Below are 9,306 nucleotides of genomic sequence, written 5' to 3' on the forward strand. Positions count from 1 at the left end.
CCTTCGCTGGACCGCCCTCATTTCTTCAATTCTAATGAAACGAGCGGCCCTTTCTTGTAACTCATCTAGGGTTAATGGAGGCTCCGCGAACAAGTTGTCAGCAAACGGGGAGGGCCTCAACGCGGTTGCCAAAGTGCTTATGGTAAACTTCTTGCCTACCCCCTTAGTTGCCGAGCGAGTCAGTTGAACCTGTCCATGAAAGCCCTAAGAATTTCTCCCTTCTCCTGCTTTATAATGGTTAACTCCAGGTACGTCAGATTTTGCGCTCGTCCCGCCAAAACTGTCGTTCGAACATGTCCCTCAGCGTGGCAAAACTGTTAATGGTTCGAGGTCTCAGTGAGTGGAACCAGGCTAAGGCTTCTCCTTTTATTGACAAAGAAAAAACCCTACACCACACATTCTCCTTGGGTGAGTAAATAGTCATCGCGTCCACAAAGGACCTCAAATGCTCCTTCGGATCTCCCGAGCCATCATATTTTTCCAAGGCTGGGAACGCTCGGTCCGGAATTTGCTCCTCCATAATTGCGGCCGTGAACGGATGCAGTGCTCTAACCCGACCAGCTGGAGCCGGACGGTTAGCAACCCGATGCGAACCGGCCTCACTATGCTCCTCCCCCTGATCATAACTCTCAGGCATAGGTTCAGTATCATCCTCTGAATCCGGATCAGTTTCCGGCATCTCCACCACTGGTGATTGGGCTCGCGTCGAAGATGGTCGATTAGCTTGCGCCCCTCGGGCTGCATCACGCTCAGCCCTCAGGGTCTCTATCTCCGCCTGCATGGCCTCCATTCTTCTCCTCATCTCCTGTATAAACGCTGCTGGGTCTTGATCCATCCTTATGGTCTTAAAGGTTATCTCCTACTTCCCTCGGCCCCACGGTGGACGCCAAAATGTTTCTGCTGAATGAGACCGGGGAAATTCCTACGTCCGTCCAGAAACACTCACTCCACTCCTGCGTTCGGTTACCCTTCTCTTCACTCCTTACGCTCGGTTCTCCTTCTCTTTACTCCTTCGCTCGTCCTTAGTCAATAGAAGAGGGTTGACCTGCAGCAAACACTCCGACGCTCAAGTCAGAATTGGCTATCGCAAGTCTATAATTATAAAATTGAACAGAAGCTTTACCTTCCCCTTTGACTTCTATTTATACAATTACAGGGAATATTATTCATTAATTTACCTTTTAATGGCTTTCAATGCTCACTTTAAATACTCGACACGGACCGTTACCTCATTAACCATGCATTCATGAGCATTTAACGACTGTCTGTAGTCTACTTTCCTTGCACGCCCGATCGGCTATGTTATGATACACCCGATCGGTTGTCTACCTTCGGTAGTAACACACGCCACGGTCGGCTGTCTACCCTCGGTAGTAACACACTCTGTAGTCGGCTGCCTACCCTCGATAGTAACACACTCTGCGGTCGGTTGCCTACCCTCAGTAGTAACAATAAGAAAAAAGATCTCCATCCTTTACATCCCATGAAACTATACCCTTATCCAATATAATAAAATTGTCAAAGAAATGATTTAAAAGAAAAGTCAAAGTAGAAAAACTTTCTGAATTCGAACTAACAAAAAAAAAAAATTCAGTTTAATTTTCCAAATCACTTGGAAAGTTTTCAAATCATTCGAAAATATAACAAATAACACACTCAAAATACATACATGCATATATGGAATATGAAAGAAGAGACTACTTAGACAACTTAAACTACTTAAAAGACAACCCAAAAATCTATTACACTAGTCTTCAAGTCTAGTTTTTATACTAGTCCCCGAGTCTAATTTCATATTGCTATATTAAGTTCGGTTTAATATTAACCATCAAATTCTGGTTTCTCTAACCTAAAATAAAACAAATAGAAAAAAAAGAGAAAAGTAAAAACAAAAAGGAAAAATAACATTCTCCTATCAACCAAGCAAAAATTAAACTGGGATCCTTTTCCTTTAATTTTTCTATTCCATCAAATCGTATCATTACCTAACACGATAAAATTGTCAAAAAATGTCAAATTAAAAAGATTATGTGAATTGAAAATAACAACGAAAAAGAAATCCATTGAGTTTTTCAAATCCCTTAGAAAGTTTTTAAATCATTACAAAAAAAACATGAAAAAGTAACATTTTAAAGACATTTCATGTCGTGCATACATGATCCATGACATCAACCTCATGAAATAAAGAACTACTTCGACAACTACTTGAAACTCAATCCATAAGTTCAGTTTTTACATTGACACCAAATCCACACTGCGTCGCCTATTAAGTCTGGTTTCATTCTCTCCGTCATTGCCCAATTTCTCCGACCTAAAATTAAATAAATAAAATAAAAAAGAAAAGAAAAGAAAAAAAAAGACAAAAGAACATCCTCCCGTCAGCAAATTTACGAAACGTGTGTTTTTTCTAATTAAAAACATAAGTAAAGTATACTAAGAGAGTTTTTTTCATTATATACCGATAATATATATATATATATATATATATATATATATATATATATATATATATATATATATATATATATATATATATATATATATATATATATATATATATTTACGCAAACAGCCAATACATATTTAAATGAGCTTTCCATTACATTTTGCATCACTCAAAAAAATTGACACATAAATTATAACAAATTTTTACTTGTTATTCTCTTTAAAAAATAGCATTTTCACATCTTTATGTAACCAACACGGATGTCACACAAAAGTAGCTATTATGTCAATTATTTTTTCTTATCGAGAATGAGAGACCATATATACACAGAAGATAATAACATAATATTTCGTAGCTCATTCAAATATAACAATATGCTCTCACTGTTTTAAAGTATGAGTTTTGGAAATCTGTTTTCTTGGAGAGAAAATTCAAACATTTATTGAATTTGGAGACGTAAAAATAAAGAAAAATGATAGCATTAATCATGATTAATAACTAATGCTGTCACGTTAGAGTTGCATATTGAAAATATAGTTGTGGAAATATCCAACAGATAATTTTGTTAATGACTTTCCAATTCCATATCCTCCATTGTTTTAGACATAATAATATACGTACGATTGTTTTAAAATATGATGCTTGGAAAAGTTAATTTTCTTTAAGACAAAACTCAAACATTTATGGAGAAGTAAACATGGAAAGAAATATAGCATTTATTATGACCTTTACCTGCTCATTTCCTATTAATAGTTAATGCTGCCACCTTAGAGTTGCATAGGTTTGACCTCTCTTAGTTGCATATTCAAAATACAGTTGAGGGAAGATCCAACAGAGAATTTTGTTAATAACTTTCCAATACCATATTCTCCATTGCTTCCAAAACAAGAGTGGACCAAAAATCATACCATGGCCAAATATCAGTCCAACTTCCACACTAATAAAATTCCAGTCAATGGTAGAAACTGTTGCTTGGTGTTCTTGTAACACCCCTGGCTCTGTACCATCTTGTTCTTCTGTCAATGGAGGACCGTAGAGCCCATCATTTCCTTCAAAGGAAGAAGCTGGAAATGACTGAAGTTGGGTGCCTGTTGGGATTTTTCCCACCAAATGATTAAAGGAGAGGTCCTGATAGAAAGGATAAAGTTGCAAGTTCTGTGGGAATATTTCCTTCCAGTGAGTTGTTTGATAAGTCTAAGGACTCAACATCCTTCATATATCTAATTGATTGTGGAATTTTTCCCGAAAAAGCATTATTTGACAAGTTAAGTGCATAGAGTGCCTTAAACTCAAATAGCTGTTCTGGTACTTGTCCTTCAAAATGGTTGGATGAGAAGTCGATCGAAGTGAAAATAGTTAAAATCTTAACCAGATCCATCTGTTGGCCTTTCATTGTAACTGTCACTGAATCCTCATAATATAGTTGGCCATATTGATAGATCTTATGGCGGATATTTTTTTCCTTCGATTCATCTTGGTTTTCTTCAGACATCATTGCCTCCCAGCCTTTGAAAAAGGTTTCAGGTAGCTTGCCCCTGAAATTGTTAAAGGCTAGATCAACTATTTGAAGTACGCGCCATGTGGCAGTGGTGTTTGGACATCCAATGTGACCATGTAAATTATTTTCTCTCAAGACTAAGACCCGCAGTGTGGATATCTTCCTCAACAAGCACGGAAAGACATCCATAATTTTATTTTCTCCAAGGTCCAATACTTCCAATGATGTGCAATCAGAAACAGATTTCGGAATCTTTCCATCTAATTTATTTTGACGCAGATTCAGAGTCCTTAGAGCACAGGCAGCTGAAAACTTATCCGGGACGGGGCCCATGAGACTATTCTTTCTAAGATTTAATAACTCAAGGGTCTTACTCATTTTCATCAAACACCAAGGAATTGTTCCAGAAATGTTGTTATTGGAAAGATCAAGAAATTGAAGATTTGAAGAATTGCAGAGGGAACTAGGTATAGTGCCACTCAAAGTATTGTTTGAGAGAGAGAAAAAAAATGTGAAAGACAGGTATTTACCAATGTCTAGTGGGATAACAGAGTTAAATTTGTTGTCTGAAAAATCCAAATAGTATCCCTTTTCAGGAAAAAATGGTATTGGGCCCTGAAGTTTATTATGATGAAGATCAAGGACAACAAACTTGGAGGAAAAGTTCTTCAAAGGTCCTCCCAAATGAGTCAACAAATTATGAGAAATATTAAGCCTTTCAAGATTCTGTAGTTTCCAAATCCAGCTGGGCACTATTCCTTGGATATGGTTATCCGAAAGATCTAGAGAGAATATTGTGGAGTGATTTCTCAAGAAACCAGGGAAAGTTTTCAAGTTGCAGGATGCCAACTTTAGAATGCGAATGCTGGGAAAGTAAGATGGCTCAGCATTTGTAACATTCACATCGACTGATAAGTTGTTGTATGAAAGATCTAATGTAGTCAAATTTCTGAGCTCCGAAAGCTTACCTAGATTCATTGTCCCATTTAACTTGTTTGAAGAAAGTATGAGGATAGAGAGTGTACTGAGTTGGTATATAGATGTTGGAAAAGACCCTGATAGATTATTGCTACTTAAATGGAGGATGTCTAATTTAGAAAAAGAAACATTTGTGAATTTGTCTAGTTGAGCAAACTGATTATGGGAAAATATAATACTTTTCAGGTGGGGGAGTGTAAAAAGGGATGAAGGAATGCTCCCACTAATCGAGTTATTACTGAGATCAATGGTAACAAGATTGTTCAGTCCTTCAAAGTGAGACGATGGAATTGAACCACTCAAACCATTATAAGAAAGGTCTAAGAGCGTAAGTTTCTTGGCCATATTAAACGATGGAATTCTACCTGTGAAGTTGTTAAATGACAAGTCCAGGTAACTGAGTTCTGTGAGGTTTGACAGTGAATTAGGAAGCGTTCCGTTAAATAGACAAGAAACAAAATTTAATTCAGTTAAGTTCCTCATGTTACCAATAGAGTGTGGAACTGCTCCAGAGAAGCTTGTGTTACCCACTCTTAAGGTGTGAAGAGATCCTGGTGGAAAGTCTGGGAACAAACCTCGGAGATTGATGTTGAAGGATAGGTCTACAACTGACAATGTTCCGATGTTGAATATCTTCTGTGGAAATGTTCCAGTCAACTGACAAGAAGAAAGACTTAGGATGGTCAGCATTTTGAAATTGGCAAATGTTTCTGGCACTGCGGATGATAAATCGTTCCAATCAAGAACTATGATCGATAGATTGTCACGTCTTGCAAGGGAAGGATCCAGGGGTCCTGAGAGATTGCACCATGACATGCGAACTTCTTGCAGGTCACGCAGTGACATCAAAGCGCTCGACCATTCATGTCCTGCAGCTGATATTCTTACACCATCCAAATACAGTTGCCTAATACTGGTGAGATTTTGGACAAGCTTTCGTAGATTTGGGTTCCCCAGGTTCAGCTCTTGCCCAGTTGAACAGAGAAGAGAAGAGAGATCAAGAGTAACCAACCTTGTCATTTGAGAAATCTCTATTGGAATCTGACCCAGAAAGCCCGCACATGATAAATTCAGATAAGTCAAATTTCCCAACCTCTTAAATGCAGATGGAATGACAGAATTGAAATAGTTGTAAGCCAAATTCAATTTGTGGAGATGTTGAAGACTGAAAAGGCTACTTGAATTGCCAAAACTACCAGTGATTGATTCACCACTGAGGTCAAGAGCAGTAACATGTCCCTCCTCGTCACACTTTACCCCTATCCAACCGCAACAATCATTACTTGGATTCCATGACTTGAGTTTGCTGCTTGTTTCAATGGTGAAAGTCAGATTGTTCTTGAGTTGGAGCAGAAATGACCTCTGATCATGAGGACAAAGGCCAGAAACCAGAAAAAGGTTGTTACAGAGGCACAGCCAAAACAATGGCATGGCCAGAAGTGCTGAGACTAGCTCTGTTCTCATTGTAGATGGTAATTGCACTACGACCGTATGTAGAAGTTTCAATTGTTGAAAACTGAAATAAAAAAAAGTTGTTCCCTCTTCTAAAAGCTTGTTTGTTACGTTAAAGAAAAATATTCTTTTACACGAATACATTTTTTAGATTCACTTTTTATACTACCTTATTCACTTTTTTTTCTTTTTTTTTAATACAAAACTTTATATTTTATGATATTTTATTTTTATAAATGAAGGTAAAAATGTGTCATATTAGCTTTTGTATTAAAATCTCGCAACTTCATGGACGTCTTTCGTCAACATTGACTTCCATTTGGGACCCACATTTTTAATGCATTAATTTCTTACTCCGACCTTTTTGTACTGTTCTGAATACTTTATCTATTTTTTTTCTTAAATAAGTCTTGTTTAAGTATCCAGTTTTAATTTTTTAAATTGAGCGTGGTTGTAGTCAAGACTGAAAATGATTTCTCTCTTACATGTAATTTGTTATTTTTTTTATTGCTTTGTCTCTTTTATTTTTAGTTGATTATTTTATCTCCTTAAGGCATCAATTAGCACTTGTGAAAAAAAAATGATTTATTTTTCATGTTAAGTTGTGGTTTAAGAATTGAGTATATCCAAACATTAAAAAAAAGAGAGTTATAAACTACGGTTGGAAATAGGATCGGTTCTATCATATAACAGTAGTCTATAGCTATTTTCAAATAGGCTATGATGTTTATATATAATCGTAGTTTATACTGTCGTTGGAGAAAAAGGAAATGATATTTTAACAATAATATTTGACTATATTTTGATACCACGTGGCAATGTTATTGATTCACATGAAAATTAAATTAAAGAAAGGAAAATGACGTGGAAAGAAAAATGATGATAGAATTTCAAGTGTCGGGTTTCATTTTGTCATTTTAAAAATTAGATTTTGAAATAACCTTAGAGAGAGAACCCTAGAGAGAAGGACTTCTCTCCCATCCCACTCCTTTTCGTGTCTCTCCCCAAAAGCTTCGCCGGAGTACCGTCGTTGACAAAAGTATTGTCTGTTTCGTGAACTGGCGTCGTTCACCGAAGCATATTCCGCTGTTTGAAAGCAACTGCCACCGAAAGTGTCGCCTTTCCGTCGTCGTTGGACCGTTCCTTTAGGCAATCGTTTGTTGTTGTTCGGTGGGTTTGAGTTGTTTTAAATATTTTTTTTTACCATTTAGGGGCTTTGTTGTTTTATTACTCTTATTGAGATATTGTTTAACCTTATTTGATGTAGTGTATTGGAGGATCTTTGTCAATAGAGTGAAACTTCTCATAGCAGGAAGATGAGAATATATGTAAGGTTAAAATAGGAGATGTGGGTGTACTTTAGAAGTTTTGTGAACCTGTATGAAAGTGTTAGCAAGCAAGAGAGAGGCTTGGAATTTAGAACACCAAGAGTTAACGTTTTATTTCCTGGAAAATGAGGTAGGGGAGCTAATCCATGAATACTTTGTAATACTTTATTTGAAATACTTTATGTATATTGATTCCATTAATTGGTTCGTGTTCTGTTTTTGGCTCATGAACTTGTTGAAACTCACTTATAATTGTGATCTAGGAGATGATGACTGAATAGTATAGCTTTCAAGTGTCATAATAATAATAAAAATAATAATAATAATAATTGAAATGGTTAACTCTAGGTAGTGGTACCTGGATACTTCTAATTAAATAGATCTGATAATATTTTAGTGTTTAGAAATGGGCGTTTATGGTTGAAATAATCACTAAGGTAAGTAAATACACATTTTATTATTTATTTATTTTAATACATTAACCTACCAATAACAACGTAATAGTTACAATTAAATAATTGTATATTATAAATTATATTATAATCCAATTACATATATATCTCTTATTCAATGTATTCAAATTATATGTGTAATATAGTTGTATAGTATCTATAACAAATACCAAAGTCATTTCTCTTCTTATGTAAGAGTGGAGGTACTAGCTTTGAATTAGTTCCTCATTTTTTGTTACATTGTTGCTATGTTGCTCCTTTATGAAATTCTTTATTTGGCATTATATTTGGTGTCAATTTTTATGAGTAGTGTTACTAGTTGTAGAAGTATGTAAATATTGTTATAATGAAGAATTTGTGCTAACTTTGGAATGTTTTTTTTTGGAACATAATTCTTCCATATTTAAAGAAATTTATTGGGAAGAGTTGATACTTTGAATAATGTAGTAGAGTTGACTTTACTTAGTGTAAAAGACATAATTTTATGGGATTTAAAGGGTTTTCACTCCTTTTTCAGTCACCATGTGTGGTTTTGAGTTTTCTTCTCTATTTTGTTTTTAAAATTAAGATGATGGTTTTTTATTGTATTAATAGTTAAAGTAGTTATTCTAAGTAGCAATAGCTTAATTAAATTTATTTTATATCTTTGAGGACCATATTGTTTAATTCATTAGCATGTTTTGTCTGTTTAGAGCTAACTTCAACGGTTCAATTTCCTCAAGCTTTTACTGATGATGGATTTCGTTGCAGATTGTAGGCCTATGTCAAGCCCTCAATGATGTTTTGGATAGCATGGCTAAGAAGGGTTTTCCAGTTCCTTTTTAACGTGGATGATTTTGACAATTTATTTGTTTATACGTTCTTAGGAAACAAGAATGACACTCCATATGTTACATCAGAAGAAGAGCTACTATTAGTTAATATGTTGATGTACAAAGAATTGTTCTTTCCCATTAATTTGAATTGAATTTCATTGTATGAAAGTGGTTGAATGAGATTTATTTTATTTTTTATGTTTGTGGACATGAAATGAAGTTGTTATCTAGGTATTTCAAGTTAGCTAGCCAACCAAATAAGGAGGTCTTTTATGTTCATGTTTGATATTATGTTGACAAATTTGGTTAATTTTGTAAAGTTTGGTAAAATATTACG

At 35.3% G+C, this 9,306-nt stretch overlaps 1 long non-coding RNA gene and 1 pseudogene across 1 annotated transcript; one reads left to right on the forward strand and one right to left on the reverse strand.

Annotated features, from left to right (window-relative positions):
- Positions 1-2,042: 2,042 nt before the first annotated feature.
- Positions 2,043-6,386, reverse strand: LOC108323700 (receptor-like protein 7; annotated as a pseudogene).
- Positions 6,387-7,317: 931 nt separating this feature from the next.
- LOC128193974 (uncharacterized) lies at positions 7,318-9,048 on the forward strand. Its single transcript, XR_008245183.1, has 3 exons — positions 7,318-7,544; positions 7,642-7,832; positions 8,905-9,048. It is a non-coding gene; the product is annotated as an uncharacterized LOC128193974 (long non-coding RNA).
- Positions 9,049-9,306: the final 258 nt, after the last annotated feature.

This window comes from Vigna angularis, chromosome 9, assembly GCF_016808095.1.
Source record: "Vigna angularis cultivar LongXiaoDou No.4 chromosome 9, ASM1680809v1, whole genome shotgun sequence".
NCBI lineage: Eukaryota > Viridiplantae > Streptophyta > Magnoliopsida > Fabales > Fabaceae > Vigna > Vigna angularis.